The sequence below is a fragment of the Lotus japonicus genome, chromosome 1, assembly GCF_012489685.1.
Source record: "Lotus japonicus ecotype B-129 chromosome 1, LjGifu_v1.2".
Lineage (NCBI taxonomy): Eukaryota > Viridiplantae > Streptophyta > Magnoliopsida > Fabales > Fabaceae > Lotus > Lotus japonicus.
The window spans coordinates 23,228,663-23,245,517 of NC_080041.1; the positions used below are offsets into that span (position 1 = coordinate 23,228,663).

General features: G+C 33.8%; 1 long non-coding RNA gene across 4 annotated transcripts; it reads left to right on the top strand.

Moving 5' to 3' along the window:
- The first annotated feature begins 11,296 nt into the window (after positions 1 to 11,296).
- Positions 11,297 to 16,637, top strand: LOC130734184 (uncharacterized). 4 transcript variants are annotated; one of them, XR_009017808.1, is made up of 7 exons: positions 11,297 to 11,740; positions 11,873 to 11,919; positions 12,058 to 12,279; positions 12,369 to 12,455; positions 13,097 to 13,246; positions 13,547 to 16,106; positions 16,261 to 16,637. It is a non-coding gene; the product is annotated as an uncharacterized LOC130734184 (long non-coding RNA). The 4 variants fall into 4 exon arrangements; XR_009017806.1 differs by having other exon boundaries at positions 13,547 to 14,182; positions 15,910 to 16,637; XR_009017805.1 differs by having other exon boundaries at positions 13,547 to 16,637.
- The last annotated feature ends 218 nt before the right edge of the window (positions 16,638 to 16,855 follow it).

The following is a 16,855-nucleotide window of genomic DNA, read 5'->3' on the forward strand; positions in this document are numbered from 1 at the left end:
TATCATTTTTCAAATCAGATATGATTTTCTCATGTTCAACAGAAGTTTCAGAGGCAGCAGAGAAATTCTTTTTCAACCTTTTATGCTTAGTCAAGAGAGAGTTATATTTATCCATAATTTCAGACAAAGCATCTTTAAGTTCAAAAGTTGAGAAAGAATCAAATACCTCATTTTCATCGTCAGAGTTAGGATCTCCTTCTGATTCTGAGTCAGAGTCAACAGCTTCCTTTGACTCTGCTCCTTTGTCTTTGACAATGGCCATGAGTCCTTGGACTTCACCATCAGAGTCAACATCCTCTGATTCTGATTCATCAAAAGTCACCATCAGACTTTTCTTTGGTTTGAAATGCTTCTTTGACTTTTCGTCCTTTGATGAACCTTTGTATTTGCTCTGCCTGTGCTTCCAGATGCAGTTGAGCTTTCTGGATATAAGAGTCAGCTCATCTTCATCAGAATATTCTGATGCTTCTTCAGATTCTTCTGCTGCTGCTTGGAGAGCCTTAGCCTTTTCAGATTTGGATTTCAAGGCAATGGACTTTTTCTTCTGATCCTGATGTTCAGCACGCTTTAGTTCATGACACTTCAGTATGCTTATGAGTTCTTCCAAACTCATCTGCTCAACATCTCTAGTTAGCTCCAAGGAAGTTATCAAAGGCATCCAGCTTTCAGGAAGACCTCTAAGGATCCTCATGACATGATCCACAGTGGTGTAGCTATTGCTGAGGGGTCTTATTCCAGCAATAATCAACTGGAATCTGGAAAACATATCCTCAATGGATTCGTCAGGTTCCATTTGGAAGGATTCATATTTCTGGATCAAAGACAGTGCCTTTGATTCTTTCACTTTCTTGTTTCCTTCATGAGACATCTTCAAGGATTCAAAGATGCCCTTGGCGGAATCACGATCAGTAATTTTCTCATATTCTTCATATGAAATGGCACTTTGCAGAATAGATCTTGATCTGTGATGATCTCTGAATTCCTTCTTTTGATCTTCACTCATCTTCACCCTTGGGATCTTTACACCATGTTCATCGACAGGAGGGGTGTAGCCATCAACAACAAAATCCCAAAGATCAGGATCAAAGCCAAGAAAGAAGCTTTTGATTCTGTCTTTCCAGAAATCAAATCTCTGACCATCAAAGATAGGTGGTCTTGCACTGTATTGATATTTGCTTGTAGTAGTGGTGGCATCCATGAGTTTTTCACACTGGCCCGGATCTACTGAACACTGTTAAGTGTGGTAATCAGAACTTGCGCTCTGATACCAATTGAAGGTGTGAAAAACGACTAGAAGGGGGGGGGTTGAATAGCATTTTCAATATAAAAACTTTCCCCTTAAGATTTAAAGTAAATCTTTTCGGTTTCTCTAAGATAGATGGTGCAGCGGATAAAGATAAAGAGAAGAGAAAAGCACACAAGTATTTTATCCTGGTTCACTTGATAAATCCCTCAAGCTAATCCAGTCCACCCGTTAAGGTGATTTCTTCCTTCTTAGAATGAAGGCAATCCACTAATCAGATAATTGTTACAACTGCACTTGAAACCTACAAGTGACTAACAATACACTGACTTAGCTATCACTAAGATTCACTCTCTTAGTCTTCTCTAGGATCCGATCAACCTTGATCTCCTAAAGGAATCACCACTAAGATTCACTCTCTTAGTCTTCTTAAGGATACTGACCTACCCGGTCCCTTAAGGAAAATCAAACAACTGTTTGAGGTTGGTGTTTACAAAGGTTTGCTTCTAAATAAGCTGAGTGTAAACTAAATAAGAATAGATGAAGAAAGTAGAGGCTTGAATCTTTTCTTGTATTGCAGCTCTTGATTTCTCTCACTCTTCTCGCTCTCTTTTTCTTTCTTCTTTTCTTCAGCCTTTTATAGTCCAAGGTGCAAAGGATATTTCTGTTGAGAGAATATGACCGTTGGAGGGCATTTCTGGAACTTCCAGAACCTGCTGTGGCTGAACCTTGGTAGGTAGGCTTTTCAGAATAGTACACTGCTCTTGTACTTCTCGATAGAGACATTTGCCTTTAACCATTGACTTCTGATCAGAGTTATGCTTCGTGTTGGAACTTGTGAAGCTTGGTGATCAGAGTCAGAGGGATGCTTGGATCCTCTGACCTTCGTAACTTCTGCTTCTGGACCTTCAGAGCTTCTGAACCTTCAGAGCCTCTGGTCCCTCAGAGCTTCTGGTCTTCAGATCTTCTGATCCTCAGATCTTCTGATCCTCTGATCTTCTGATCCTCTGATCCTCAGATCCTCTGATCTTCAGATCCTCTGATCTTCAGATCCTCTGATCCTCAGATCCTCTGATCTTCAGATCCTCTGATCTTCTGATCTTCTGATCTTCTGATCTTCAGAACTTCTGACGAATATATCTTCTGGTGTCAGAATCATAACCTGTTTGTCAAAACACTCAAGACAAACATTAGAGTATCATAGTTGTTCATCCACAAATAAATACTTGTTATCATCAAAACATAGAGTTGTACCACATGACCAAATCTTGATCTTACATATTATATATACAATATACTGCATATGTATTATATTAAAAATAAATTATTTACTATTTAATAATTTATTTCTAACGTGATTCAATTAAATAACTTTTAATTCTAACCATTCAAGATTAGATTTAACGGTTATGATTTATTCAACTATTCTTATATAAATATTTTATTCACATAAGATACATCATCGCGCAATATATATATATATATATATATATATATATATATTCAACAGGTAACACTTTAGTTTGAATTTGATTTTCCATAAAATTTCATTTAACAATTCATAGATTTGGGAAACTTACAATTTAAGATTTTTCTTACAAAATTGTGATTCAATTATTCAATAGTGTGTGATACATATATTTTTTTAGAAATTATGAAACTTATTTAACATCATATATTTTTTTATGAATAAACATTATATTTTTAAAATTTTCTAATTTTAATTTATTTGATTAAATTTGTTAGGCTAAAATTAAATTAAATTATTTAACAATTAAAAAGTTAAAATTAAATATTTTTATAAATGCATGCAGTGTCATTTAATAGACATTTAATATCACACTTCAAGACAATTCGACCAAATCAAATGACATTAATGTTACTTTAGGCTAAAATTAAATTTAATTATTTAACAATTGAAAAGTAAAATTAAATATTTTTATAAATGCATGTAGTGTCATTTAATAGACATTTAATATCACACTTCAAGTCAATTTGACCAAATCAAATGACATTAATGTTACTTTAATTCACATATAATATAACTAGAAATTAAACCCGTGCGTTGCACGGGTTTGTTTTTAAGTTATGTGTCTATTACTCTATTATTTGTAAATATAATTTATGTAATATGAAAAATTATTGTATAGTAGATAATTAAGAATATGATAAACATATGTAAAGTAATATTATCAATGAAACTCAATAAAAAAATTATTCTACACTAATTTTTAATTCTTTTTTTGATAAAAACATTTGGTACCGGTCACCCCCTGGATATACCCATATATTTGAGATTTAGTCACAATTAAGATTCTTCATCCCTCTCCCAAAGTGTATTATGTGGGGATCGAATCCGAGAGCTCTTCACACACACTCAATCTGCGTTGCCAACTGAGCTACCCATCTTGGGTTAATTTTTTAGTATATTAAAGCACATATTTTATATTTTATGTTTCTTTAATAAAAATTATTTTCAATTTATTTGGTGATTATATGTTTAAATAGTAGTGCACTCTCAATATTAAGTAAATTGATGAAAATATATAATTAGAGCTAAATACAATGTTTGTGTAAAATCATCTATAAAAGTAAAACGACTTATATAAAGTGGTATTTATCTCTTGTTTTCATGTTTTGGCCATGAAATTAGTGTTTTCAGTTGAAACTTTATGGAAAGTGTGCTAATGAAAGTTTAATGTCGAAACATATTCTTAGTCACACATATAAAATTTATACTATATATTTATTGTATAATGAGTATTTATTTAGTTAATATGCAGTTTGTAAGAGCATATATTTTTTAACTTAATTATGTATTAAGATAATAAATTTATCTTATTCGATAAATTTTTATAGTTTTATAGAAAGTAAAAAATGATAAAACCTCATAAGACAATTTGAAAACACAAATCTTTCAACCTAATGAATGTCTATTACAAAGGTTAAAATTAACTCTTTGGATCCGTGGGATTTCGTCCTTAAGGAATGCACTTTATGATAGACCTTTAACTTTCACTACACTTGAGTAGAATATGATTCTCTCAGTAGAGGATACATGTGGTTATGACAAATAAATTATAAGGACTTAATTAAAAAAGATTCTTAAACTCGTGTAGCATAATAATCTGCAAAAGTAAAAGTTGGTTAAGAATGATTATTATTTTTTAGGCTTAAAAGCACATTTGGTCCCCCAAGATTGAGAGTTGTGCAAAATGAGTCCATAAACTATTTTTTTAGCATTTTCGGTCCCCCACGTTATCTCCGTTACCGTTACAATAGTTAGTCCTTCTGTTAAAATTCAAACAGATTTTTCCTCCGTGTGATTTTTTAACTGACGTGGAGGAGAGAGATGAAGGTTAGTAAGAGAGAGAAGGTTAAAATTTAAAAATATATCAGAATTATAGTTTTATTCTTTATTTGATAAATTTAATATTTAATTAAAAATAAATAAAAAACCTAATCTCTCCAACCTTTCTAGAACCTTCAATATTTGCTATTCCCCACCCACCACCATCTTCTGCAATTCGTTACTTACCACCATCCAACTTTAAACCTTTATCTCAGATTTTCATCATCTTCACACTGCCTTCCAACCCAGTAGCCACCGTACTCCCTTTCTCATCTTCCCTTTTCAGTCACCAACACACACGCGTTCAAAGCTAAAGAGGAGGAGCTGCTGCACATAGCAAAAGTGGTGGAGGAAAGCAAGGAATAATAAATTCGAGAAGTAGAGAGATCGAGACATGGAAACGGCTTCACAGGGCTAATGGTGGAGGTACGACCCGGAGCGGTGGTCATGGTGGTTTGGTGCGGCGGAGGCTGACTTAGGATGGAGTGATGGAAGAGATGAAGAAGAAATCGTGAGAGATCACATATGAGTTTGGGCATGTTGGCTATGGTTGTCTGAGAACTTGCTTTCAGATCTATTTTTTTTTATCGATTTACAAATCTTTCTTCATCTTCTTTCAATTTCCGCTTCCAATTCTTCACTTTTCCCCTTCCAATTTCTGGATTCACAGATTTCTTCCTCCTCCTCCTCCTCCTCCTCCTCCTCCTCCTCCTGTTTTGGCTTTCAATTCTTCGTTTTCTGCAACAATGTTGGATTTTTCAGATTTCTTACAAATACTGCAAAATAGATTAAGGGATCTGAGGTGTTATGCATGTTCTCATATTGATGGAGGCTAGACCTGCAACTTCAGGAGTTGTATCTGTGCTAATTTTTCAGATGTTCAATTGGAATTTGATGTTTGGGTTAGAATCGGACAGATGAAAAAGAAGACATCACGTGCCACGCACATGCTCTTTCTCTCACTCCTAATGTTGGCCACATCATTAAAATAATCCACATAGGATAGATCCGTCCGAATTTTGACGGAAAACAGCCCAAGGACCAACTGTCGTAACGGGAGCAAACATGGGGTACGAGGAATGCTATAAAAATAGTTTAGGGACCACTCTTGAACAAAGGTGAAACATGGGGGACCAAAGGTGCTTTTAAGCCTATTTTTTATCAATGAAGAAATATTGTAATGTATCAAATATGATTTCTTTTAGGAACTTTATTAAATACTTCATTGCATACTACATTTTATCTATTGTATATGAGTGCAATGATGATAAACCTCACAGGAGGTTATAAACACATATTAAATAATTATTATATAAAAAATATTTCTTAATTTTAAATCTATTTTATCTAAATTAATTAATTATAAATATTTGTCAACTCAAGTTATTTTTTAAAATTATAACTATTATTATTTAATCTATATATTTTTGTGAATATTTAATGTAGGTAGTATAAGTTTGTGCAAATGTCGTGCCTACTCTTTTTTCGCATATGTTTGTACCCTTCATGTTTCTCAAAATTGCAACGAATGCTCCTCTTTTACTCTGTCATTAAAACATGGACGATGTGGCTGTTAAATACCACCTTAGCATCCTACGTGGCGTGAAAAGTCGTTAAACAAAATTCTAAACTTGAAATTAGGGGTGAGAGGATTCGAACCCGGGACCTTGAACTCGCAAAACATCCACTTTACCAGTTAAGCTACATAATTAATTGGTTAAATCATGACCAAAGTTTTATTTATATCATCCTTATTCATCAGTATTCCACTTGTTCTTATCAGATTCTTCTTCATCATCTAGTTTATATCATCATTTTCTTCATCATCTTCATCCTCAACCACATTGAAACCCAGATTTTTCCATCTCCAAGATCAAAGAAAAAAACATGCCAACGTTGATGGTACATCTTTAATATATCATGGAGAAACAAATAAACACAACTTTTGGTTCTGCCAACGCTGATGGTACATCTTTAGAGTCCGTCTATATGACTGACGCAAGATTAAATTCATTTTCGTCAGCCAAGTGGAAGAAGAGAGTTGAGTCAGCTTAGAGTTTGCTTTCATGGCGATAAAAGGGGAGTATAAGTGGAGCAATCGTGAAGTGTGGTGGAGCGATGATCGACACACTCATGATTCTCTTCAATGGCATGACCATTCCCAGCTCTTCATCTCCATCATTTGCTTTGTCCTCATGATAAATGCATAATTGATACATATTATTTGTTATTTTATGATCCTAAATGTACCACTTTTATGCATTATTTTGGTGACTTAGCTCAATTCTAACCTTTCACACCTATTTGGATTTCTCTAACAAATTGACACGTGAAATTTGCTATCTAACAAATTGACACGTGGATTTTTTCTTATGAGATTGAACCAGGAGTTGTCACCTCACCAAATCAGCCTTATAGAAGTTATTCTTTTCTAATATATATTGATTCGCCTTTTTATTCAAGTTGATTTATGATCTTTACTCATGCTTGAATAGGCTTTATGTTCATGACGTCTGAATTCGAAGTCTTATTCCCTTCTAATTGTCTTATCTAAGCGAGTGAATCAGTTGAAGCGATTGTGAATACTGTTCTAAAAAGTACGTCGATCTCTAACACCGATTGGTTGTTAGCTTTGAAGATTTTGTCTCTTAAGACTGTTCTAGTACTTCGAGGGGCGATGTTTCTTTCTTAACTTGAACAAATCAAATTTTGGACGATCGTCCGGTAGAGGATATAGGATTCCAAACTCACGATTGTGAGTTGAGTATCTACTCAGATACTTGAATAATTATTGAATTAATCACTTGTGATCGATGAATGTTTGATGCACTTTCCTATTATAACCTGAAGGCTAGCATTTTTCTCATATGATAATCCAATCTTTTATTTCACTCTTGATAATCCATCAACCAGCCCACCCCCTCTTTACTTTCTTTCATCTCTAAATTCGGTTTATAATCCAATTTAGTCCAGGAGAGAAGGATCCTGGTGTTACACTTTGTACTGCACTAATAAGTTTGATTGCATAATTACTTTGACACGCACCCGCGACAGTGCTTTCGTCACCTCCCCTCCAGAACCGCACCTAGAACCTTCAAACATCCGAAACCTCCCTCCTCCTCTCACATCTCTACACCACACTTACCCATCCATCGAGATTGGACCTCCATCTCTTCTCAACCTAGATCACCCCTCCCTCTGTCAAAACCTAGATAATCGCGCCCCCCCTGTTGAACAGATGATGGGTCAGCTCATTGAGGAAGAAGAAGGGATTTCGCTCCAAGGAAAATCTAGCTCACCTCTTCAAAAAATCTTTGGCGATGGCCCAGTCTAGCCTCTAATTAGGAGCCACCGTTGAATGAGACCATGTAGAAAGCGGTGCAGGTCTTCCCAGCAAGTTTGTTCAAAAGTACTTCCATTTTTCATTTTAGATTTGTTTGCAATATGGGACCAAGTTTTGGTTTTCTGCAGGTTCTAGAACTTATGTTCATGATGGGTGTGGAGTAAGTTGATGTTGATGATATTATGGTTAAGAATATGAATTCCAAATGTAGGAAGAAATAAGGGGTGGGAAAAGAGGATCGGATTTAAATTGATGGAGATGATATTAAAGGATTTTGAAGGAAAATTCGTTCTGAAGAAGATGTGGGTTTAGTTTATGGATTTAGGGGCTTGGTATTTGGGTGGTGGAGGAAGATGAAGGTGATGGCGATGGCGATGGTTGTGGTTCTGGGTTGGGTGCCACGAAGAAAATGATCTCAAAATAAAATCAAGAAGATTAGACATTAGACTTAGGCATTTAAGATTAGGATTTTGTAAAACATATTCTTTTCTAATTAACAGATTTTTTAAATATTAATTATCTATGTATAATCCAAATTTTAATTGAAATTAAACGTGTTAGCCCCGTCAGTTTTATTAATAAACTAGATATTATACCCGTGCGTTGCACGGGTTTATTTATAATATTTTTTAATATTATATGAAATTTACTATAGAGTAATTATCTAAAAATAAATATGAAAATATTTCTTAATATAAATATAATAGAAAAAATTATTGTGTTTAGACATCTAACTAAAGAGTATTAGAGTTTTTCTATGCATTAAATTGCTTGTATTAGAGTTCTCTTTATGTAAATAAATGATATTACTGTAATTTAATAAATTTTTGGATTAATGATCAAATTAGTCCTTGAGTTTGTAAGCGAGTTTAATTTTAGTTCATCTGAAAAAAATTACGTTTAGTGGCAGTCATTTTTACAATTACTCACAGTTTTTGACTACCACTAAACTTCATCTATCCTCATAGTAACTAAAATCAAACTCGCTTACAAACTCAAGGATTAATTTGACCATTAACCCTAAATTTTTTGAAAAGTAAAACATTATTAATAACATAAGAAAACTTGAGAAAATATTTTTACTATTATATAATAGGTCAAAAAACACACTTGAAAGTATTTTCTTCAAATAATACACGCATGCAATACATTTAATAATAAATAATTTATAGAGACATTTATTTAATTTTTAAAATATTTTTCTAGAGTGTTCATTAATAAATTTTATTATTTAATTTAAATTATTAATATTTTCTACATATAAATATGTTTATTAATTTTTCCCTCAATTTATGATTGATAGTTAATATTCTAACTATTGTTAAAAACTACTTAATAATTTTTTTTTATAAGAAACTGAAAAGTTGACAATTAATAGTTAATAAAATTAATAACATAAAATATTCATCAATAATTTATTATTATCATTATTAAGACAAATCGCAAATAAATTTAAAATTATTTTTAAAATAACACGCAACTACATTATAGTTAATTTAAACAACATACAAAATCATTTCATATTTAAAAGTAAATTTCGAAATATATATTTACAAAAAGCATTCAACCATTAACTAATTTCAATATCTAACATGTTTATTTTATTTAAAATATATTACTTGGTGCTATTTTATCTTCTTTTTTTCAACCTTAGGTTGATAATTAATTGAAATGAAAATGGAAATAAAAATTAATTTATCTTGCCAGTAATGTAGAACTCAAGTCAAATATTATGTTATATATATATATATATATGTATATATATATATAGCTTATTAACATGATATCTAACTTTAGTATTTAATTTGTTATTTATACATAAAATGTAGTAATAAGTTTTATTGGTTAATTTTTAAAATTCATACTTATGATTAGTAATTAAAATTAAAATTATTATTTTAATTTTAACATATAAGAATTTGATTTTTTTTCAATTAGTTATAAATATAAAAGTTATTTTTACTATATATTTTTATTAATGTAAAGGTAGTCAATTTAAATTATTATTATTAAAAAATTCCTCAAGTTATAATTAATAATTAAAATCTAATTAATATTAAAAGTTATTTTAAAATATGGGAAATCGAAAAGTTTAACAATTATTTATTAATATAATAAAGGCTTAATTGCACTTTTGGTCCCCCAACTATTGTCTTCCTGCGAAAATCGTCCTCAAACTTCAAAATTAGCAAAAAATGTCCTCCAACTATACATGCAGTTGCACTTTTGGTCTGTCGTTTACCTTCCGTGAGAAAACTAACGTGAGAATCTGATGTGGCTCCCTCACGCGTGTCTCACGTGACTTTCTTCAGAGAGCTTGATGACTGGACAAGTCACATGCTTCTCACGTGACTCTAAAAGGCTCCAACGGTCATCTCCCTCCTCCATCCTCTTCTTCACCATGGAACCCTTTTAGAGTCACGTGAGAAGCAGGTGACTTGTTCAGTCATCAAGCTCTCTAAGAAAAGTCACGTGAGACACGCGTGAGGGAGCCACATCAGCTTCTCACGTTAGTTTTCTCACGAAAGGCAAACAGCGGACCAAAAGTGCAACGACATGTATAGTTAGAGGATGTGTTTTGCTAATTTTGAAGTTTGGGGACGATTTTCGCAGGGAGGCAATAGTTGGGGGACCAAAAATGCAATTAAGCCTATAATAAATAATAAAGTAGATGTTGTTTTTTTTAGTTTCGTATTTAATTATTTAATGTATTTAATGCAAATGTAAACTAATTAATGCAAAAATTCAAGTGTGTTTTATATATATATATATATATATATATATATATAGATTAATGATATGACAAGTGTAAGTTAGGCATCTCAGCCTCCATTGATTGAGGACTAAAATCATTCCATTGTACATGGGATACAAATGCAACTTTGCTCCAATGAGAGACTAAAGTTATCAGGCGATATAGTTGGAGGAAAAAAACATATTTAGCCCTTAATTTATATAATTGAAATGAATTACTCTCTCCGTTCCTTATTATAAGACCATTTTTGAGTGTTTTTCTTGTTTCTAAATATAAGTCCATTTACATTAATATCAATGGAGCATTAATAATTTTTTTTTCAAGACTATCCTCATATCAATCAATATATATATTAGAAAAGAACAACTTCTAGCATGACGTGTCGCTCTCACAAGCCAAGTTAGTGACGTGTCGCTTCGAGATTAATTCTCACTTAATTATTTACACGTCAGCTTTTCCACCTATTAATTCTCATTTAATAATTTACACATCAGCTTTTCCACCTTGACCCTATTTGCCACATGTGCCATGATTTTCCGCGTACGTGTGAGATGACATCAGCTTTTTTAGGGTTATAATTCAATCTCAACCTCAACCCTCATATTTTACCCCAACCTTCTACCAGCCTGTTTCTCTATCCCGCCGGCTCCTCTACCCATCAACCTCCTCCACGACCTCATCCCAGCCTCTTTCTCTATCCCATGGATCTCACGGTTTGCAGCAACAAGCCAACAACAACTCTCAAGGCTCAACTCAGGGTTTCAAAGAAATCAATGGAAATATGGAATCAAAGCTTTTACTTGCAAAATCAAGGCAAGGCTGTGCGAAGCAGAGGTGTGGTCAGGGGCGGTGTCGCCGGGGCTGCGCCGCTGCGGTCGTGAGAGACAGAGAGAGGTCAGAGGAGAAGGAGGGAGGTAAGAAATCAGAGAAGAGATCAAAATGGAAAAATCAAATCAAAGCTGATAGTGGCAGGCGACGGCGGCGGCGGGCGACGAAGGACGGAAGGTTGAGACTCTTATGCAGCTATTCTTTGCAAATGCATTTGAGGTAGTTGTCTGATAGTGGCACTACCCCCAATTTCAATGGGTGGATTTGTTTGTTTGTACTGTCATGAAATTGAAACCCCTTTTTAGAATTTCTCCATTCTCATTTGGGTTTTGATTTTTTTTTTTGCTACAGGATTATTTCAGACATGGATCCAAGTCGGAGCTGGGCTGCGCATATTGGTATTTTTCTTTTATCTTTTGTCAGTTGGGATTTTTTCTGCATCTGTGTTCATAGTGAACTTTACTAATTCTGCTCATAATCTCATGCTTACTATTTTTTTAATGATTGGGAAATTGAGGTTTTAATTTTTTTGGCAGTTTGTTTGGAAGAGGAAGGTGGTTCTGGCTACAGGGGCAACTGGATGATGGGTTCAAGTGGAGAAAGTATGGAAAGAAGATGGTGAAAAAAAATCTCAATCCAAAGTATATATGCTTCTAATATTGTTTAGTAATAGCACTGCATTTTTTAAGAAGATGATGATAACTTCCTCCATCAGCTACACAAACACTGTTGTTGTTCACCTTAATGAGTTCCCTTGGGTATGTATATATATATAAATGCCATGTGCTCATGAACATTGTTTGTGTTAATTGTGTGCCTAATCTAATTGATTGGTATTTCATTTCAGGCTTCCTTTGATCATTATTTGGAAGACAAGGGAAGAGTAATCCGAGTCTTATTTCCAAAAAAATCAACAACCGAGCAGCTTAACCAGGTACTAGCTATTCTTTTTCTAATTGATGTTGGTTTCTAGCACATTAGACTTATCCAGCAGATTAGATTGAAAAAGTTTACAAACTATAAGATTTATAAACTGATTAGATTTGTTTTCCTTTGGCTGTTGTTGTTTGTATTTGTGTATAATTTTCAAATTGATATGTTTTGTTTTTATATTCTAAATTAAATGATTGATATTATGATTTGTTTTGGCTAATTTAGAAGATAAGATTTATAAACTGATTAGATTTGTTTTCTTTATGTTACTGGCTTTGAATGAATTGTATGGAATAATGATGTTAGTGTTCAATTGGGGTCTTCATGCCATTTGCATTTGTAATGATATAACATTGTTGTTTTGTTTTTAGCTCTACTTTTCTCCAAATTCATTTACTTTGATTGGTAAAACTGTTTCGAATGAATCCTTTTTAATGTCTGTCATTGTTTTATCTGTTTTGATGAGAAGTGGTGTGATAAATACCTATCAAAGTGTTCATATGAGTTTTTTTATCAAAATAAGGAAAACTATTCTGTTAGGGAAAAAGTCATGAAAGAAAGCTGTAATTCCTGCATATTGTTTGGCTTTCAATTGGGAGTCAATTGTTTACATGCTCTTTCCTTTTCATATTATATGTTTAGGGTGACTGAGGAAGTGGTGAATGAAGCTGAAAAGAATATTGGTGATGAGAAGCCTGCAGGCGAGGAAGAGGTAGCAGATGTAAACAAGGAAAACCCTGTTAATGAAACAGTGAGGGGCCTCTATACTTTCATATTAGTAAAACAGGAGAGGTAAAAACTTATTTGAAAAGGAAGTAGATGGGTGCTGACCAAACACTACCATTAATATCTCCTCCAAATTGAAGAGAAGTTTATAAGAATTTTAACTTGGATGTTTTTCCTATGTTGGATAATTTTAGTTATACATCAATACTATAAATTTTAAAGGATAAAAGAAGGGAGAACAAAAATACAGTTTCCTTGAACTGAGACCCACTGAAACGTTAGAAAGCAAATTGAGCTGTTTTGCCTGACTTATTAATAGGTTTGCAGCACTTGCTTGACAATTTTGGTGTTGAATATACACTGCAGGAGTCCCTGAGCAAGGTAGATGAGCTGCTTACAAAATTATGGGAATTTGCTGATTGTCCACGTGAAGCTACTTTATCTCAATGGTGAGTGCTCCTTCATCAATGGATCGTTGCTCCCTGGGAGTATCAGTAAAAGAGAAAGGTAGCATGCTCTAGCTCTTTGTTATTATGGAGCAGGTAAGGACATGGTAGCACTGACTCTTCTCAGAAATTTTTTGAGTAGTAGAGCAACATATCTACCTCTGATTTTACACTGTTAACAAAGCCTGACATTGTCTGCTCAGAGAGATAAGCCTTCATCAAACTTTGTAGTTAGATTGTTCATGTTTTTTGTTTTTATTGTGAGATGATAACTTCTGATTCATGATGCTTGCTATCTGTTTAAGCATGCACAGAACTAACCTTTAATTGAGGTAGTGTTTTCTATATAAATTAGACTATAGCATAACATGTGAATCCTTTTCTACATTTGGTGCATATTTGTAAAGAATAGAGCAAAGAATTACATTAGACAATGTTTGGCCAAACTTCTCCATCAATATTTTGAGATGCTTTCAGCGTCATTATGTAAATACACTACAGATGTTGAGGATACGATAACTGGATTCAGAGGAGAGGTGGCAAACTGTTTGAGATGGTGAGACATTCTTCCCACTTTATTGTTTGTAAACAGATTGGAGAGGGTTTTCAAGTGTGAAAATAGCATGTAGGTTTTCTGCCCTTTTCATACTTTCTGATATATTTTGCGGAGGCCTTTAACCTACACAAGTAAAAACTTGTGTAGAGTTGCACAAGCCACTTTTTACCTATCATAGCAGGTTTTCAGATTTTTTTTTTAAAAAATAATTCAAAAACATATTTATTAGTGTATTAGTGAATTAGTTAATTCAGGATTTAGGTTAATCTCATCACCATCTTCAACCTTCTTTCATCATATATCTTCATCATCTAACATCAAAAAAATCCATGAAACTAAATTTATTCACATCAATTTTATCATTCTTGCATAACTTTTATTCCCCAACAACAACAAAAACTGAAAAAAAACAAATTATTTATTATCATCCACATAATTCCAGATTCAACAACACATTACAATCAATAACAAAAAACAAGAATAGAGGATGATGGTAAGGTTCACGTTTTCTGTACAACTTGGAAAAAGAAAAAAAAAAAAGACAAGAACCCAGGGGAGGTTCACGAACAACTGGAAGGAGAAGACTCCGTCCATTTTTTTTTCCTGTTTGTTTTCCTGTGTGTTTTCAGGAGGAAGGAGAAGACTCGGACCATGGCTGGGTAATCTCCGCCGCTGGGCAGGTCATGAGGTTGAAGATCAACAGCGAAGATTCCAAATCTGGGGCGGATCGATTGAGGTTCGGGGTGGGAGGGGTGCTGCACGGTATGGCAGGGAAAGAGATAGAGGGGTAGAGAAGGAGATTGTGGAAGGGAAGGTCGCAAACCCCCAACCCCACCAAACCCACAACCAACCTCACCCCATAACCACCCCCACCGCAACCCAGACCAGCAAACCACAGCCCACTCGAACCCAGAACCCACGCACACCCAACCTCACCCCATCCCCAACGCAACCCACAGTGCAAATCGACCCCCACCCCAGATTTGAAACCCAACCCGCCGCTCTGCTCCGCCGTCGTCACCCAACCCCCAGATCTGAAGTTGAAGTTGTGGGTTTTTTGGAAGCAGATTTGAAGGTGTGGAAGGGAAAGGATGATCAAAGATGGGAAAGGATGACCAGAGAGAAAATATTAAAGGACATGAGAACAAGATTTGAAGGGTGGTCGAAGGGAAATGATGACCACAGATTTGAATTTGAAGGGTGACGGTGGTGAAGTTGAAGATGAGAGAGAAGATGAAATGTGTGTGAGAGAAAGGGTGTGTGATTAAAGGATAATTGATTAATTAATAAAATAAGTTTTTTGAATTATTTTTTTATAAAAAAAACCGGAAAACCTACACTAACAGGTAAAAAGTGACTTGTGTAACTATGCACAAGTTTTTACTTGTGCATATTAAAGATTTCCATATTTTGCACCTAATTTTTTATGTTTTTCTTGAGTGGCTTGGTTGAGTTTTGTTCTACAATTGAAAACCAAAGAAAAGATAGGAGGAAGGAGAGGGAGCCTTATCGATTTATTTATTCACAATAAGTTTGAGGAAAGCATATTGAAATCTGAAGAAATATTAGAAGAAATAATCACCTCCATTGATTTTGATTTATTTTTAGGCCAACTACCCTTGCTTTGCATACTAGAAAAAATATATTTGGTTTGGTTGGATGAGATCATCCTAATGCATCAAATTCACTTGCTACTATTACACATTCTAATGTTTCTCTCTTTTCAGTTTTCATTCTCCACGCACCTCTACATTGCTTCTTGAAATCTGGATTTTTTCATGGATACCAGAGGGAACTGAGAAGTTAATCATACATTCAAGAAGTAGTTCTCTCATGTTGTCGAACTGACATTATATACTGCTCTGCTCTATGATTTTAATGCACAGATCCTCCTCAGGGATAACCTTGAAGCTAATCTCGCAAGGTATTCCCATGCCTTCCTTTCCCATCAACACCAAAAAAATCAATCCAAGTATAGTCGGCAATTCCCCCACACCATACTGTCAACTATAAAGCAATTGAACTTTTTGCTTTAGGTTTTAGTTTTAAGTTGCTTTACATTGAACTGTGACCCATAGGACTTTTATTGCAAATTGTAATTGGAGCTGTGAGCTTACATGGAAGTTTCTTCAAGTGTGAAAACATGATGTTGATTGGGTTGCCACCAGATCTGTTTCATGTCTGGGATTTGTTAAAGCTATCATGCTCTCTCCTTTGCCAGGTACAGTAAGCTATATGACAAATATGGGAAGCAAAATGAGGCATGAGAGAATATTTGAAGCATTTCAAGTTATAGGTACCTACAAGATTGGTAGTATAATGTATAACAAGGAGAACATTTAATGTGTTTCAAGTGGTTTTAAGATTGGTCGTATAAGATTTCAAGCTTTTTTAGGCTCTGATATCAAATTGTATTTCTGTTTATATTTTAATTATTTTGAATATTGAAGTGTTTTTTATTGGTGTTCTTAAATTATTTTTAGTGGAATTTATTAATATATTTACTTTTATATTGTTGTCTACGCACTTAAAGGAAATGCAAAAAATATTTAACTAATGGGTACAATTAATATCATTTTTCTTTTGTAAACATTCCAGTATCATTTACTTTTTGGGCAACAAATATATTATTGGAATATAATTTTCTTTAAAAACTAAGATTTCAAAAATATT